This window comes from Emydura macquarii, unplaced genomic scaffold (assembly GCF_026122565.2).
Source record: "Emydura macquarii macquarii isolate MOO-44397 ecotype Brisbane River unplaced genomic scaffold, CSIRO-AGI_Emac_v2 contig_295, whole genome shotgun sequence".
In the NCBI taxonomy this organism is placed as follows: domain Eukaryota; kingdom Metazoa; phylum Chordata; order Testudines; family Chelidae; genus Emydura; species Emydura macquarii.
This window is the reverse complement of record NW_027130432.1, coordinates 10,879,554-10,898,076: the sequence shown is the minus strand read 5'-3', so window position 1 is coordinate 10,898,076 and position 18,523 is coordinate 10,879,554. Positions and strand designations below refer to the sequence as shown.

The 18,523-nt window shown below is 42.5% G+C and overlaps 1 protein-coding gene and 1 long non-coding RNA gene across 2 annotated transcripts in view; both read right to left on the bottom strand.

Moving 5' to 3' along the window:
* The window catches only part of GNAO1 (G protein subunit alpha o1), a 268,026-nt gene that overhangs the window by 16,168 nt on the left and 233,335 nt on the right, over positions 1-18,523 (bottom strand). The gene's annotated exons all lie outside the window — the stretch shown is intronic.
* LOC137155623 (uncharacterized) lies at positions 7,027-17,604 on the bottom strand. Its single transcript, XR_010920585.1, has 2 exons — positions 12,357-17,604; positions 7,027-10,847 (listed from the first exon to the last, which is right to left on the bottom strand). It is a non-coding gene; the product is annotated as an uncharacterized lncRNA (long non-coding RNA).

Sequence of the window (18,523 nt, the reverse complement as noted above, 5' to 3'; positions counted from 1 at the left end):
AGGTTGGAAAGAGTTGTTAACCAAATGAGCAGTTTCTCCCAGTTTCTCCTATCTTCCCTGTATCTGGACATTGGTCTTTATGTAGCAGCTGCTCAATCCTGCTAGGTTCAGATGAGAGTCCCACTGCAGTACAATGGAGAAACACCAATTAACAGGTCAGATCGTGGCCCACAAGGTCCCTCTGCATGGCCAGAACAGTGTAAAGGACCTTAACGCTACCCTAAATGAGCAGCTGAAGATTCACCGAGCATGGGCAACAATGGCTTTATGGCAGCCTCTCTCACTTGTTCTCCCCCATCCCTTCAGCATAAGGGACAGGAAGGGGCCTTGTGGGGGCAGGAATATACTACATAATGGTCTTAGTCTCTAAGTCGGGGGATTCGAAGCTGCCCTATTGGGCAGCCTTGAGTCCCTTTTGTGTGGCTGGCATGGCACGAAGTGGACTTACCCTGTCTGCACAACCTGCAGCTCACGATAGCCCTGGGGGCTTAATAACTGAGCTCTAGTCCTGCGTGTAGCATTGCATCTTGCTGGCTTGAGGCTCTCAAGATGGCCTGATTAACCAATTTAGAGTCCACACTGTCTGGAGACTTAATGGCATCACACTAACAGGCTCTGTCTTGTGAGAGGCATAATTAGACCACATAGATTAATACATATCTTTCACTCACCTTAAGAACGCCTTAGATAATTAAACCAGAAAGAATTAAAAAAATCGAGCTGACTTTTCATTATGTGTATCACACCATTTTGATATGCTTGTTTATACCCTGCATTTCACTGAACTTGGACCCGGAGACCAGACTGGCCTGTTTCACTCCCTTTCTAGTCCATTTCACTTTCTGCTCTCCTGCACTAGCTCAAAGGCTATTGCCTTTAGTGCTTCCAACATTTCCAGGTAAAGTTTAAATCCAAAAAGCCTGTTTTCATTGATGTATTTTTAAAACATCATTTAACCACTTCTACTCCTATTAGCTGTTGTAAAAAAGTAAAATAAATAAACTATAATAATAAAATAAAAACCTTTAATGTTAGGCCTAAAATGCTTGACAATGTGACTTAATATTTAAAAGAAGTCATGCAATTTACTTTGAAAGTAGACATAATTATGCAATGAGCATTGGAAATATGAGTGATAGGTGCAAATAGTTCTACTTTCCGCCTCATTTAGCATTATAGAAATGAATATATTGAGCCAAATTCAACCACGTTTAAGTCCATTGTCTAATAAAATTACATCAGGGATAACTGATTTGGCCATGCTGCCTTTCTATTTTAATGCTTTTTCTTATCCCTCACAATCCCTACATTAACATTCTGAGTAGCATGTTACGTGATATTCATACAGGAGCACTTCAAAACCAATGGTAATTGTGCAATCAGAGAATGGCACATATAGTACTCATTGGGCCATAATGTCACACATGAAGGGAAAAACCTGTGCTGGGCCCAGGAAGCTCCAAGAATTTTAACTCCTGAAGTTCCTCCTCATCATCCCACTGAAGTATGAGTGGTTTGTCCTTCTGTGGAAAGGGTTGGGGGAGCAGGCCTTCCAAAACTATGGTGTCTCAAGATCTGCAGGGAAACACCGGAGAATTTAGGATAATCAAGGAAGACTGTGGATTTGTATTTCTCCTTGCTCCCCCATCTCTTTCCCCATGGCAGCAAGTTTCCTTCAGGAGCCCTGCCATTAGTTTGTATCTTACTCCAGCCGGAGTATGGCACCCTCCTATGTTCCCACTATAGTTTGTGTGATTTAGTTTCAGGCTGGCTCTTATAGAAATAATAGTTTCAGAATCTAAATCCTCAGCACTTTTAGGGCAACTGCTCTTTGTTTCACAAGCTAGCAAGCCTTTTGTCCTGTTTTTGCTTGTCATCCATTTTCATTAGATATATAAAGATAATTGAAATATATATAACTGAGGGACAGCTTTTGAAAAGTTCATGTGCAAAAAGTTTTGTGCAGTTGTGCACCACATTTGCATTTTACGTACCATGATTGCTGATATAAGACAGTAGTTGCATGCTTAAATGGCCCATTTACATGCACTGTTATAGAAAATGATTATGACATTTAGGGAACAGTTGGTGGGGTCATTTTTGGTACTGAGCCATCGCCAGCTGGGACTTTTGTTATCTTGACCACCCAGTAAAACATCACCATTCCATTTGACTTCCATGGCGCTCTTTAAACATGGCCACATGTATATTTGTGCTTTTCCTGTGAAATATACGAAGAAATAGTCACTCAGTAAGAGTGCACATTGGGGCAGTTATTGCTTCATGATTTTGGTGGAGAAAGCACAAACGCTGCTATTACTAATCACAACAGATTTTGAAAAATGTTATTTCCACCCTAGGAAATACAGGATATAGTGGAACTCCTAGGAGCTTTGTTAAGTTGATGAGCAGTGAAGGACTGGCAGTGGTCAAAGCACACACATTTTGTATTTACTATAACATCTTTAGGAACATGGGCTTTGCCATACAGGATCAGATCAAGTTTAGTATTCTGCCTCTGGCAGTGGCCAGGGTAGTATCAGGAGGCAATGTAGCGGCGCAGACTAAAGTAAGGCAGTAGCAGGGATTCCATTAAAAAACCTCTCTCATATAGAAATAAATCTCTGGTAAAAATCATTCTACTAATTAATACCTAGCTTTTATATTGTACTTTTCATCAGTCAATCTCAAAGTCCTTTACAAAGGTCAGTATCATGATCCCCATTTTACACATGGGGATATTGAGGCACAGAGAAGGGAAGTTACTTGCTCAAAGTCAACCAGCAGACCTGTGGAAATGCTGGGAATAGAGCCCAGGTCTTCTGAGTCCCAGTATAGGCTCTATCAACTAGGCCACACTGCCTTTAGCTATGCCACTGGTGGGCAACCAGCTGGTCAGTGCCATAATATGTACATGCCGGGCAAAAAGTTGCTGCTATTAAAATGCTGGTCTTTTGTTACACATTTTGGTAGACCCAGCTGCACATTAGTGATTCTCAGTTACTTCAAGCCACCTTTTGATCTCCCTTCTGGAGAGATGGCCTGTATAGTCCACTACCTCCACTATTGCCTCTGGGTTGCTCTAACTTATATTTGGTCTGCCCCTGGCTCTGTGGCAGATGTAGACAGCTGAGAATAGCCAGACTATGTGTGTGCTTCTTAATGAAAAGATGACCCAATTACATATGTAGGAGTTTACAATGAATGTTTTATTAATGAATAATTCTATTAAGGGTGGTTTGAATGTGAACGCAGCATGCAGTATTGAGTAGATGTCTGATTTCATCTTACTAACCCTGTAACCCTGGGATTACTCTGTAGTCCTCTAACAAAGACCAGCTGCAAATGCAGAGCAGTAATTTTTCAATGCTCCAGAAAATCCATTTCCAGCAAAAAAATACCACCAGGTCCCATACTCAAACTGCAACCCCTCTCGCCCCACTTGGATTGGTTTCTTCGGGCTTCCATAGTAAATGTTTCATATGATTTTTCTTGAATTGGTCCCTTTTGGAGTCCCAGTTTGTTTAAGGGACATCATTCATGGCGGAGGAATAGATGAGGCAATAAACAGCATTTGTGGGGAATTAAGCCCTTGAGTGAAACTGAAATGACAACAGCATCTGATGACTTCAGAGCCATTTATGCCAATGCCTGGAACTTTTTTGCTATTATAGGACATGATTTTTTAAAAAAATTCACGACAGAAACAAAGGTCAGGTTTTCTAACCTTTTATCATTTTTCTTGCTTTTCTCTGGATTCTCTCCAATTTGTCCACATCTTTCCTAAAGTGTGATGCCTAGAACTGGACACAGTACTCCAACTGAGACCTCACCACTGCCAAGTAGAGCGGGAAAATTACCTCCCATGTCTTACATGCAAGACTCCTTTAACTGCACCCCAGAATGATATTAGCCTTTTTTGCAACTTCATCACATTGTTGACTCATATTCAACTTGTGATCCATTATTACCTCTAGATCTTTTTTAGTTTGTACTACCATCTAATCATTTATTCCCCATTCTGTAGTTGTGCATTTGTTTTTTCCTTTCTAAGTGTAGTACTTTGCGCTTGTCTCTACTGAATCTCATCTTGTTGATTTCAGACCAATTCTCTAATTTGTCAAGGTTGTTTTAAAATTTAATCCTGTCCTCCAAAGTGCTTGCAGCAACGCCCAGCTTTCTGTCATCCACAGACTTTAAAAGGACGCTCTCAGCTCCATTATCCAAGTCATTAACGAAAATCGTGAATAGTATTGGACCCAGAGCAGACACCTGCAGGACTCCACTAGATACGCCTTCCCAGTTTGACAGCAAACCATTGATAACTAATCTTGGAGTATGATCTTTCAACCATTTGTGCACCCACCTTATAGAAATTTCATCTAGATCACATTTCCCCAGTTTGGTTATGATAATGTCATGTGGGGCCATGGCACAAGCCTTACTAAAATCAAGACATATCATGTCTATTGCTTCACCCCTACTGGGCCACTAACCCTGTCAGAGAAGGAAATTAAGTTGGTCTGGCATTATATGTTCTTGACAGATCCATGCTGGCTATTCCTTATAGCCCTATTACAGGTGCTTCCAAACTGATTGTTTAATGTTACTAAGAGGATGGTGATCAATTGTTCTCCATGGTCACCGGGGGTAGGACAAGAAGTAATTGGCTTAGCTTGCAGCAAGGGAGTTTAGGTTAGATATTAGGAAAACTTTTTGATTATAAGAATAGTTATGCTCTTGAACCGGTTATCTAGGAAGACTATGGAATGCCCCTATCATTGGAGGTTTTTATGAACAGGTTAGTCAAATACCTGTCAGGGGTGGTCTTGATTTACTTGGTCCTCCTTCAGTGTGGGGGCTGGACTAGATGACCTCTTGAGATCTCTTCCAGCCATACATTTCTATCATTCTATGGTTATCTGTTTGGAGTCATATGATTGGATATGGGTAGTATCAATAAGAATAAGGTTAATTATTCTAGGCTGCAATTGGTGGAAATTCTTCTCTTGATTTCTTCTGGGAATGACCCAAATTGTAAAAGACCTTTAGACTAAATTCACAAAACTGATGCAAGTATTATTTTCAAAGGAGAGAAATACTCCACCTACTCTGTTGTGATGGTAGGAAATATCTTGATTTTCTGAAGTTAAACAAAGTTAGACAGATACCTGTTCAGCATCCTTGAGACCACGTCAATAAATGTATTTCACTTCTGTCACTGCAAATACAAATATTCACCATAAAAGTGTGGCTTATACTTAGGACAGAATTAAGAGAAATGGGAAACTTCCCACTTGTATTAGGTTCACAACTGAATTATTTAAGAAAATATGAAGTGGCTGAGATGAATTGATTAAAAGTTAATGATTGCTAACAACTTTTATAATACCAATGTAGACACAATAAGCATACTTGGAAAACAACTGTATTTCTTCCCAACCGACAATGATGCCATTATATTTAAATGAATTTTCATGCATATGAGTACACCGGATGTTGAGTAGCACCAGATACCATTGCAAAATGGCAAGCTTTGACCAAAGGCATAAGATAACCAGAAAACCACATTAAAAAAAGAAGACCACATAACTAAATTATAGTCCTAGGAACACAAAGGATATTGCACCATGTCTATCAAGCTATGATCTACAGTGCGTAAGCTAATAAATATGCTGCCTTCTCAGTATTAATGGCATATAATAATGTTTTGTTTATTTTATGGGATGGATGCGCAATCTCTTGTCATGAACAGTTAGAGCCAATCATGACATGGAAAACACAGTGGGATAATTCAGCCAAGAAAACAACACCTATGTTGAAATCTCCACTTGGATCAGCTATAGGCATTTTCCAAAAAATCAGCCCTCAGAACACAGCTCAGGAGTTTCAAGTTCCTATGGCAATATTTAACTCAGTCACATTGCCTGCAGTGTATATGAGTATACCACTAACAGAATATACAAGGACTGAAAACCATGGTGCGTGTGCAAACTGAGGTTGAGGCCTTGTCTACATATAAATGTGCATTGGTTTAATTAAACTGGTTTAGTTAAACTGATGTAAATCCCTTCATAGACAGTCTTACTTTGGTTTGAGAGGCCTACTTTTGTTTAGCTCAAAGTTGTTCCTAATCAATTTAAAATAATCCAAAATAAGCTTAGATTGAATTGAAATGAGAGTGTCTGCACAGAATTTTTCACCAGTTTAAATAAACCAGTTTAAAACCATTTCTTAAATTAAAGCGGTTCAACTGTGTGTGTAATAGTCATCATCATAATACTGAGCCCTTATAGTTCTTTTCATCAGTAGTTTAACAAAGTGCTTAACAAAGAAGGTCAGGATCACTATTCCCATTTTATGAATGGGGAAACTGAGGTTCAGAGCAGCAAAGTGATTTGCCCTAGGTCACTTACTAGGGCAGTAGCAAAACCGGGAATTGAATCATGTAGATAATGGGTTAATACTGTTATGAGGGGCTTAACTTTTGAATTTCTCGAGGTGTTCAAATTATCCATGTTGATGCCACATTGATATAAGGGTGGGTTTTTTGCATTTAATATACATGCTTATTTCAAACCTTCAGATCATTATACAAGACAACAGCTGATATCTGGCTCACAATGTAAATAATATACACAAATACCCCCAAATTCTGACAACAGCCACTCACTCACATGCTTATGATCTTACAGACATGACCATACAGTGTTAAAATATGTTTGTAAGGAAACAGCCTCTAATTTCAAGCTTTCAAGGAGCAATTGAAAACAAGGGTAAGTTTAAGAGAAAAAGATAGGATATACATTATTTTTAAAAAAATACCTTTTATCAGTATCCTTTTAAAGCTCCATATTTCCAAGAGAATGGAGATCTGGCAAACATCTGCAGAAGTTGAGTGATGGCTCCATCAAAGTCATTGCAGCCGCTCCAGTAGTGTGTATGTGTGTGCGTACGGGGTAAGGGTATTGTTAATTCAGAGATTTCTAGGGCTTCAAAGGGAGACACAATAAAACCCTCTCACACTAGAAAAGAGCTGGCACTTTATTAACATTTTGTAACTAATAAATACATTACTGACAGCCAATAAATTATTACAAACACTAACAATCTATTAAACAAATGGACAGTCACTCTCATACAAAATTACAGTTAATACAAGTTGGGCCATTGAACATGCAAGAAAAAAGATTCAGCAAGGAATTGGCAAAAGAAAAATCTTAGCGGACTTCAGGGTTCCTTAAAAAAAAAGGCCAAGGAGTCGCTGCTGGGAATGAGAAATGAAGTGGAGGGGATGGGGGCAGTGGGGAAGTTGGAGGACAGTTATGGTCCACAAATGCCTATGAATAGAAACAAATGACGGTGCTGTGTATGTTATTATTCCTCTATTTAGTTGGAGGGGAAAATGGATGGCAGGGAGGAAAGTGGCAGACTTTAATTCAGTCAGGATAGTGTTATGAGCCAGGGCCTAGATTACAGGGGGAGGCACAGGTGGTAAAGAAGGAGGGATACATTAGGAAAAGGACAAACACTTTAATGTAGTAAACTGCCTGTCTTTAAACATCCTTTTTTCCAAAATTAGCATGAAAGCGGCGTCTTAAAGGGCCAGGTCTACATTAGGATTTGGGAGCCACCTGCAGGATAGTTTTGTGGTGTCTCCAAACCCCCAGCCATCTGCCCCGTGATGCCCATCTGCATCACCTGCCTATCACAGTGCTGCGTAGTGGAAATAAATCTGTGACTCTCCCATTGCCTTCAATGCTGTGCACAACAGTTGTGGTAGTGACGTGTGAAAAATCAGGACTGCCCTATGAAATGCAGGATGGATGTTGTCCTTGCCTCCAGCCCTGCATTATTGCCATAGAAAGTGTGCTGGGAGGGACCAGTTTAAAGCATAAAATGGGCAGCAAGCCCAGCATACTGTCCAGTCGCTCAGTGCTGTCCAGTGTGCGTGGCACTGGAAATGCTGATTAGTCTGGTTACCGAGGCACTAGGGAAAGTTTCACTCTCATCCCCCCTGTGGGGGATTGTAAGCACAGAGTCACTTGTTAACGTCATGTGTCAATTGGGCGTTGGCCATAAACCTTCTTTCTAGAGGCACTGTGAGGAAAAATACATGGCAGCAAACCTCCACCTTTCGGGACCACCAGTCCCTTCCTCCAGTTTCCATGAGATTGAGTGGCTCTGAAACATGAGCCAAGCTATGCATTCACCACTCCCCATTGCCACTTCCCCTGTGCTCTCACACAATGTCACGCTGCCTAGTTGTGCTGTGGGACCTACAGACCTAAGCCTCCAGGACAGGCCATCTCTTACACCTCCTCTCTGGTGGTCACATCAAGCAAGGAAGTCAGTAGCTCCTCTAGCTCTCTCCTTCGGGCGATGGAGTTTTACTGCCTTCTCTTGCTCCTGTTTCTGACATCTCTCCTGGCAAGGAAGAGTGTGATATGCCCTCCTCCTACAGCCCCCTGACTCATTCCCTAAGTGGGAGCTGCCCATCCTCTTCCTGAACCTCAAGGACATCAGATGGTTTTTGAGGTTCTTGTCTCTGCAGGGTTAACATACAAGGCAAAGGGTAAAACGCCAACCCCGTCTTACTGTAGAGCTGACACTGAGGGGGAAGCTGGGTCAATGCAAACAATCAACACTTCTGTCAGCTCAGACTCCAGATTCTTCCCAAAACCTTCTGCCCCAGAATATAAGGTGCTGGCTGAGAAGTTTCTTTCCCATTTTGATCACCAAACCAGCAGCAGTCACAGCTAAGAGAGAGTAGCGCTTCAGAGCAGGTACTGTTACATCCTTCTGTTGCTTCTCTGTGGTCACCAGCCCAGGCCCCCCCCGCCAAACTGCTGATTAGCTCCCTGTCCCCCACCAAACAACTGATCGGACGGCTTCCACCTCTGGATCTTGAAGGCAGGGAAGCAGCCTCAAAGGCTATGAGCTGTACGCAGCTTTCCTGCTTTGAGATCTGCATCTGATCCACCAGCCACAAAAAATGGTCTGTGGATATCCGCAGAGTTGCAGGGGGTAAATCGGGGAGAAACACACAGGGCCACATTTTGACAAGGAGCACCCCGCAGCCCCTAAATATGCACCCCTAAATTGTCCCATGGACACGTGCAAAGGCAGGTATTGGAGAGGCAAAATGGAGGTCTCACAGTTCAAGGACATAGCCCAGTGTATGAGATGGAGAAGGAACACAGCTGTAATTCTTTAACACCCTCCGGTTCAATACTGGCCATTTGCCTTTGGTGATATGACTGCTACAGTGCCATGCTCATGTCTATGCCCCTTTCTGCTCTGAGGACCACGTTTTGGCTAGTGTAACTGGAGGCAATGCCATTGGCTTCAGTGAAGCTGTGCCACCTTATGCCCATGGCGAATGGCCGTAGCCTGAGCCAGGAATTGAACCCAGATCTCCCAGTTCCCTACCCAGTGGACCATATGTCTTCCAGTTATGGTCCTACCAGTCCGGATGCCATGGCTAAGACTGGAAAATCTTTCGGATTCCATTCTGAAACCCTCTTCTGAATTGTTCTGTGGTCCCTCAGACACTTTGCTGCGGGGATAATATAATCCCTCTGACAGAACAACTGCTAGGTAACACCACACTTACAAGTAGTTTTTGGGTTAGGAAAATCAGATCTGTTTATTGATCTGGCTAGTTCCACAAGCTGCTTCGGTGGTGCTAGGCTGAGCTTTCATAATGCTGCCTTGCCTTGGACGCTGAACCTGGCTCAGTCTGTGAGCCCACGCTGAGCGGCTTGGCCTGCCCAAGGTGCATTTGTGGGACTGCGTCCAGCTCCTAGAGAAGAAAGAGCAGGCTATGATGCGTACAGTAGCCACAACGGCATAGGCAGCAAACTGGCCGGTTCAGTGGGGAGGAATTCACAGGACTCCTGGTATCACTAAACATCACTCTGTTGTGGTTGGTGGGAGGTAGAAATGATCCATGGGAAACAAGGAGTTAACTTCTTCACTGCAGCCTCACAAGCCAGGTATGCACCTCCCATACCAGTCACCCTGCAGCATACCGGAGACATGAGATCACAATGATCTCAGCAGAAGGCCCCTCAGAACAGACTCTGGAGTGTGGAGGCATGCGGCGGCAGTGGAGCCGTTAAATACCAAATATCCCAGTTCAGTAGCGATCTAATTGTAACGAGGCCACTATAAGGCAAAGCAAGCAAAAGGGTTTACTTTCGCTGTAAGTGATGTATTCCTGATTTAGTGGAGCAGCTCAGGGATTAGGGGACCCGTCTGGGTAAAAATAAGACCAAACAATGAGGGAGGATCATAGACCCTACTAAGCAAGCATGTTCTACTACCACTCTCAAGACTGTTGGCAGTGCTGGTAGCTCACTGTTCTCCAGGGACTATTGCTATCAGTGACTATCTGAATTCTGGGCATATTCTAACTCCTGGTTTGCCTACATCAGTAGGTTTTCTTGGTGGGTCTCCTGTGTGACTTTGTTTTTGGTGGCTAGTCCCAACAACCCAAAGGCCAAATGTGCATCCCAACCAGAATTTAAGCGGTGGAAAGAGGCAGTTTCCATTAGAGCTTAGTACAAAGAAAGGGGCAGGCTGATGTATCCTGTGGTGGCCAGTACATCTGAACGGCTGTTGTCTCCGCTGCTGCTGGTGTCCATGCAAAGTCTGAGATACAGCAAGGGAAGAAGGAAAAATCCATTTTGAATACCCACAAGGGCAGAATTTTCTGGCACAGAAGGGGGAAAAGCTGGCTGGTTGCTCTTGGGCACTGTGGTCTGGAAAGCAGTTGCAAACAAATATTCTCCAATGCAAGATTGCAACAGGATCTTTCACTGTATCCCTGTTCTGAAGTACTGCTGCAGGGAGATAGAAGGAATTTGGGTAGAGATGAACACATTTAACTTCTGCTGCATCAGATCCAGTCTGGAGCTATGTTACATTTCACTGTTATGAATCATATGCAATTTGATCATCTGGGATAGATCCCTCGCAATGTTATCCACCGCCTTTGAGATTTGCACAATCCCATTAGTAATCTGAAATTATAGTAGCCCTAGCATTGTCACTAGACAGCCTTTTTAATCTAGAACTGGTCCTAGTGAAAATACTTCAGTTTGGTTCTTCTAGTTCAGTAACTTGGAGCTGGCTAGGTTTGTGAAGAACCTGATTGGGTTGTGACCAAAAAATATCACTGCCTAGGAAGCAGCAAAGAATAGCTTTTCTGAATTTGCTGCAGCTCGCACACGTTCACCATATTTTTCAGTGCAAGTGAGAAGTCCCTCTAGTGAGTTCTAGGGTTGCTGGCTTGAACACAGAATTGTCTATTTTCATAATCACATTCACAGGGTAATATCTTATGCAGGTCTACATCTGCCAACATCCATGATCTCATGTAGCTGTGCATGGGATTCTCCTGTCCTAAGTGCAGGACTGCACATGTTGAACCTCATCAGATTTCTTTTGGCCCAATCCTCCAATTTGTCTAGGTCATTCTGTATCCTATCCCTAGCCTCCAGCATATCTACCACTCCCCACAGCTTAGTATCAACCGCAAACTTGCTGAGAGTGTAATCCACTGCCTCATGCAGATTATTAATGAAGTTGTTGAAGAAAACCGGCCCAGGACTGACCCCTGGGGCACTTGTTGATCACTACCTGTTGAGCCCGATGATCTAGCCAGCTTTCTATCCACTTTATAGTCCATTCATCTAATCCATACTTTAACTTGCTGGCTATAATACTGTGGGAGACCATAACAAAAGCGTTGCTAATTGTTTGCTAAACAAAAGGTTTGCTAATCTATGATCCACAATTTCTTTAGCAGATATCACAGGATAGTGCTGCTTTTGTGGTTTAACAAAGGCCATTTATTACTGTTTGTGGAATTCTCATGATTTCTGACAAGTGCTCAAATTTAGCTCGTGTAAGGCTGCATTCTGTAGTCTTCCCAGGTGCAGAACTTCAGTGAGAGCACTGCATGTTGAATGACTACATCACTGGGTTCAGTAATGCTGGCAAGCCTTTGTTAAAGGTGGAGGTTGATGTGCTCGCCTTGTGATGCAATGTGTGTGTGTATCAGTTCTGTGATACATCTAGAGTCTGAGATGCAGGATAGTTTATATTGTCCACAAGAATTCTGGATGGGATCTGTCATCAAAAGACAAGTGGCAGACACTGTGGAAAAACTGCAGGGTCAAGAATCAAGACCTGATTACGGATCCTATTGACCAGCCTCCTGCCTTCACCAATAAGACATGGATCACAGTGCACCATATCAGAACCTCATATGGTTGTTGCAATTACCTACTACACAATTGGAAAATGAAAGGCAGCCTGATAAAAGAATGTGGAGAAGCCATACAAACCATGGAAAAGCTAGTGAAGTGCTGCCATCTAAGATCCTTCTCCAGAGGGACAACCTGGATTCATTCCACGTCATCGGAAGCCACAGAACGGATGACATATTTGGACAGTGACCTTTAATGTTGCTTTTCAAGTTGCCCTATGAAAGAAGATGAATGGGTGGGATTTTCAAAGGCACTCCGTGCTGTCCTAGCTCTGCTCTCACTGAAGTCAATTAGAGTTTGACCCAGCAGAGATAGACCAACTCAGAGTACTTCTGAAAATGTACATGCTACATGTCTAATTCTAGGTGAAATATCCTTTCGGTTTGCCTGATGATTGTACCAAGTGACTAAGAACCCATTACAATAACATATCTTTCACAGGGTGCAACCTTCTACAGAGCAACTATTCAGTGAAAGTTGGCTGTGGATTGTTTAGCTGTAAGTTAAAAAACCATGTATAGTTAAAGAGAAAATACCATACAGACTCCAATCATTAGTAATTCAATTTATGGCTAAATTCAGCTTTTAAGACTGATTGGTGGTTACTCAGGTACTCACTAAGGCCTGCTTTTGCTCCCATTGAAGTCAGGGCGAACTGATTCTCCTACCATTTTCACTAATATAAATCTTTAATAATGCTGTTATAAGTCTTATAGGCAGACTTGGAGTGGCTAGAGGCATTCCATATGCACTGTCAGTGTCAAATCCTGAGCATAAAGTGGTGAGACTTTGTTTCAAATGTCCTAATCTTGCAGAGATCTGGCCTTCCTTCTATCACCCCGTATATTCAAGAGTGGCCATGTTGCCAGGACGGACAAAAACACACCCCCATATCATGCTCTCAAACTGTCTATCAATGTGCAAAAGAATGCATGTCCTGACCCTACCTGGTGCTGCCCATGGGAACATCCCAGAGATTCATGGATTCTTAGGACGGAGCCAGATCTAGGAACTTCACTACACAATGCCTGGTGCAACACCACCATTCGTGGTCACTCTGGCTGACACAACAGTCCTCTATAGAATGTGTGTGTTGATGATGATGTCTGTTGAAATCAGGGGAGTTAAACTGATGCAAAATTAGGGGATGTAAAAAGGGAATAAGGATCTGGGAGTTTTGCCAATGACTCCAATGGCACCAGGAAGAGAGAGCTTATATGTCACTTCCATGTACCTCTGAAAGAAAGTGTAACTACTATGTAATTACAGGTTTAATTAAATAAAGTGAATTAAGAAGATGTTCTATTTTGGCTGTGTAAAACAGAATGTAATTCTCAGTTTAGATCCCATAGTAATAGTAATTTTGAAGACAATAACCAAATAATTCCTCCCCTTATAATTTAGCTTGTAATTACACAGCACATGACCCATATGTAATTACTGAGTTATTACCTGGGTATTTGCATTCTGTAAAATAAAACTGCATTGACTGAAAATACAGCACAACCCTCCACCCATCTCGATATTGGCCACTGTCTACTGTCCAGGAACAGCTATGTGATATGTCCTAGGCAAAATTCGGCTCTCATGTAACTGGACACAGCTTCACTGAAATTAGAGGTGTGCCTGTGTACTAAAGGGCTGAATTTGGTTGGTGTGTATAAATGCTGCTGGGGATGCTGGATAGCCTGTGCGGTGAGTCCCAGACAAACAAATGAGATTGCAGAAGATGGCAGCCTACAGGTGGGATGTCTCGTCTCTTTAAATGTTTGAGCACTCCCCAGGGCTAAGCCTCCCTTTCGTGTTAGAGTCAGTTTTGCTGCAAGAACAATAAAGCAAGCATGGCAGACAGTCATGTTTCTATCTGTTCCCTTTGAGTCTGCGTCTATCTCCTTCTCTGTTAGCTCCAAATAGAACCATGGACATGAGCTGGTCCAAAGAAGGAAAACTAAGAGGAATGGGACAAAACTAAGCAAAGGAAATTTTAGAATGAATATTGGGCAAACATCCTAACAGAGAGAGTAGATTGATGGTGGACCAGTGTCTCCAAGGAGGTGATGGAAGACTGACCAATTGATTCATTTAAAACTAGACTGGACACAACTCTAGAGCAGAGATGGTAGGGAACAATCCTGCACTGGCAGGTGGATGGATTCAGGACCCAGCAGATCTTTTACCTGTCTTTGATTCTAGACTAGGCTCCTGAAGCTGGATGTAAAAGTGGCGGTGTGACGTCTGCCCGTTAAAATGCATATTAATACCTAGCATGCACATTTCCAATGCAGTTTTATTACTACTCCTACTATCTGAGGCCCCAGCTGTGCCATTCTTACTTATGGTGAGCGGTACCTTACTACACAAGTAGTCCCACTGAAATCAATGGGACTGTGTGTGTAATAAGGTGGCACAACTGGGCCCGGGCTAAGTATTCATTTGCCGACATTCAAATCCTTGCTCTATAACATAGCGTTCTTTTGTAGAAGATGAAACCATGATGGCTTTTAATCCACATACTGTGAGACAGCAGGGCCAGAAGGCAGCAAGAAGGTAATAGATGGGAGATGCATAAGCCCCAGAATGGTCAGACCCTTGTTTCCTGTGGACTGAACAGGGGTTACTACAGGTCAATTAGCAGCATCTGAGGCCAATTAAGGCCCAGCCACAGACCTGATAAAAACCCCTGCTCCAGAAGGGTGTGAGAGAGTGGGGGGAGCTGGTTAGAGTATTGGAAGAGTTGGAGTATTGGAGGAGTGTGGTGACTCATGGTGAGACCAAAGAACCAGGTGAAGGGGAACGCTGGGAGGGAGGCTTCCCTGGCTCAAAGGTGCCAAAAGGGGAGGAATGGGACTGAGAGATTTCCCCAGGCAGGAGGATTGGAAGAGACCCTGCCCAAGAAGAGAGGGGGTGGGGAACCCCAGAAGCTGAAAGGACAGAGGGGGAAAGTAGCCCGGGGAAAATTGCAGCCAGAAGCATTGTCAGCAGTGCATAGCTGCTACTGTTAGGGCCCCTGGGCTGGGACCCGGAGAAGAGGGTGGGCCCAGGTCCCTTCCCCCTCCCCCCTTGCCCCACTGGGCATCGACACCAGCTGAGGAAGTGAACCCCATTACTAATGGTGTGGCAAGTCAGGAGCTCATATAGTTTTTACTGATGCTGACAGCCCATTCCAAGACTGCGAATGCAACTCATGCAGCGCGGCACCTTCACAGGTGGTAATGATACAGTGCTAGGGACTTGAGTCATTTAAAACATAGAGAGCTTTCACAATACATTAGCAGAATAAAAAGGCACCTGTGGCCATTTTCCACATTAGCACCAAAGTGTAGGGAGGTATAAATTTAGCTGATTTTCACTAGTTATTAGCCGTCATGCCTTCCCTCCCACTCCCCAACATAATTTTTGTTGTGATTTCAAGTACCAATGCAACGTACATGCTACACTGTGTGTGTCCGTGTGTGTGTTATAAATAAAAATAACTCTGGGGACTGTAAGGGATTTGAAGGCGGAAGGATACAGCCTTAGTACAAGGGACAGTCTTATTGTGCAATAAGAAGGTTTTAGTGAATCTCACTATTTTATTTATACATAATTCCTGCAATTATAACGGTTACTTAATAAAAAGAATAAGCAGTGGGAAAATGGTTGGCAGCTCAAGGCGAGCCCACTAGAAAAGAATTGGGGGGAATGACAGAATCGATTGATGAGTAATGTCTTGGGGACAGATTTTGGAAGCAAAGTCTACATAAGACCATCAAGTAGAAATCATAATCGTATTAGTCCTTGCACAGAGTTTTTCATCTTCCAAATGCTCTGCAAACATTTATTAGTTAATCCTCACAACACTTCTGTGAAGCAGATAAGGATTATAACTAATTTACATTTGAGAGGATGAGGCAGGCAGGTTAAGTGATTTACCCAGAGCCACAGAGCTGGTGTCAGTGATGGGAACAGAACTTGTAGCTTCCATTCCTGAGCTCAGCCTACTTGGACTCTACCACGTTTGTGGTTTAAATGCATTATTCTGGCACTTCTCATGTTTATAGTAGTTTAGTCCAGGTTAATTTAAATCCAACTATTTACTTCAGTCTGTTGTATTTTACACTGGAAACCCCATATGGTATGAGCAATTATATAAAAAGGGAGGATGAGTCTAAGACATGCACAAATGTTCAATACACATGGCTAAAAAGGATGCCTATATCCAGTCAACATGGAAACCATGAAAGAAGCTTCCTGGCTAGTCCTCTGTAGGGTTTTGCAGGGGATCAGATGCCCAAAGAAATCTGCCTCCCTTTAAGGCATTGTGAATTAAATGTTGGTCCCATTCAAGTCAATGGGAATTTTGCCATTGATTTAATTGAAGCCTGGATTTCACTCTATTTTTTGAAACACTGCCCCGGATGACTACCAAGACCAAAAACTCAAAGAACAAGGAAAAATATTTATTCTCTCTTCACTTGCTCTGTTTCCCTATCAGATCTTTATTATGCAAAGCTGTGGGAAATACCCAGCATGGGCCTAATTTTCACAGTGCATTTGTGCATGCTTAATGGTGAGTCTACTTTAGGCACAAATGAGCCGAGTGGTGAGTGCAAAATGAGATTTGATACACCTGCCCTTGACTGATTAGGTCACCAGCCATGAGAGTATGCAAATTTTCATATTGTATGTCCATTCATCTGTGTGTGTGCAAAGCAGAAATGCACAGGTACAAATACAAGAGACATCGAAATGGGACCAAATTGGGTCAATAGTTTCTTGAGGTAGGTTGTTGGGTTGTGTGTGTGTTTTTCTCCTCCAATTTGCTGTTGTTTTAAATCTCTTTTAAAAATCCTTTTGAATATAGTGTTTATTACAAACTCCTGAATTAACCAGGGCAAAATCCTGCAGTCTTTATTGACAATTTTCTTGAGAAAAATCTCCCATGAAGTTCATTGGAAGTTTTGCCTGAGTGAATTCTGAGTCAGGATTCAGCCCCTAGAGATCAATCCATGGAGATTACACAACACACAGCTCATTTGCTACACTACAGGAGAGATTAGTCTGACCCAGAATACTGTATTTGACAGGCCCTGAATCTTGGAAGAGGTTTGGATCCGGATTTAATTCCAGATGAGTACTCCGTTGTCTGATTCTCCATTGTCCTGCATGTTGCAGTGTAATTTACAGCAATGTAAAGTGGCTGTAAAATGCTATCGGTCAGATTGGCAAAATATTGGCACTCACACTGCACAGATGTAATTGATTACACAAGGTGCAGGGCAGTGGAGAATCTGGCCTTATGCCTCCAAGCCATCTTGAATAAGAACAGATTCCATCACTGTACTTACTAAACAGGATAATACTCTACCCCAGGAAAGAAAAAAAAAAAAAAGGATCCCATCTTCTAGTGCTATAGAGCAGCTGCTTATGTTAAAATTCAATAAAGGCCAAAGCTTTTTCTACTAACTGTAATGAGATAGTCTTTGGTGTTCTATGCTATGTATATTTGGCATTTCATGTTGTGCTAAGTGATTATATATAGACATTTGTGTATATGCACCATTATCTATCTACACATTTTCAAGTTAATTAGATAAATGGATGTTATTTCATAGCTCAGTTCTTTAAATGATATGCATCTCCTTCACATTAGTCATCAGCATCAGTGCACAGGGTTATGTACTGAGTGTAATATTCAGATTTTTGGCCCAGATTTTAGAAATCCAGTATAAATTCATTTGCCCAAGGGCAACATTTTACCAATGGTATCACTCCCAGCCTCATATGCCAAATCACCTCTAAAAACCAGGGAACTGGGGTAGCCTTTTTGGACCATGCAGGCTTACTTCCTGGTAGTACTTTCCTCAGGAATTGAAATTAGAGGGGATGTTAGAATGTACAGGGGTCTTTTTGTTTGTGAAAAACTACTAACCTGACAACACTGCATGTGACTAGTTGAACACTGGGGCGAGGGATGGGACAGTTTAGGAGGGTGTAGGGAAATCTCTGCTTCCTAGCCCCCAAAAGCCCTCCAATGGAAAAGGAGCCCTGAGGTTCCCATTGTACGTCGTCCCGAACAGGAAGGCAAGGAATCGAGCTCATTAGTTATTTTTCATTTTATCTGTAGACGCTGCAAAATTTTCATTTTCCCTAGTACAACCTCACTGAAATCAGTGGCGTACCTCCATGGAACCAGCATGGCCCATTTATTTTGGTCCCTTCTAGCCTTCAACTCTATAAAGCTTCCCTGTAGTTGATCTGGTTTT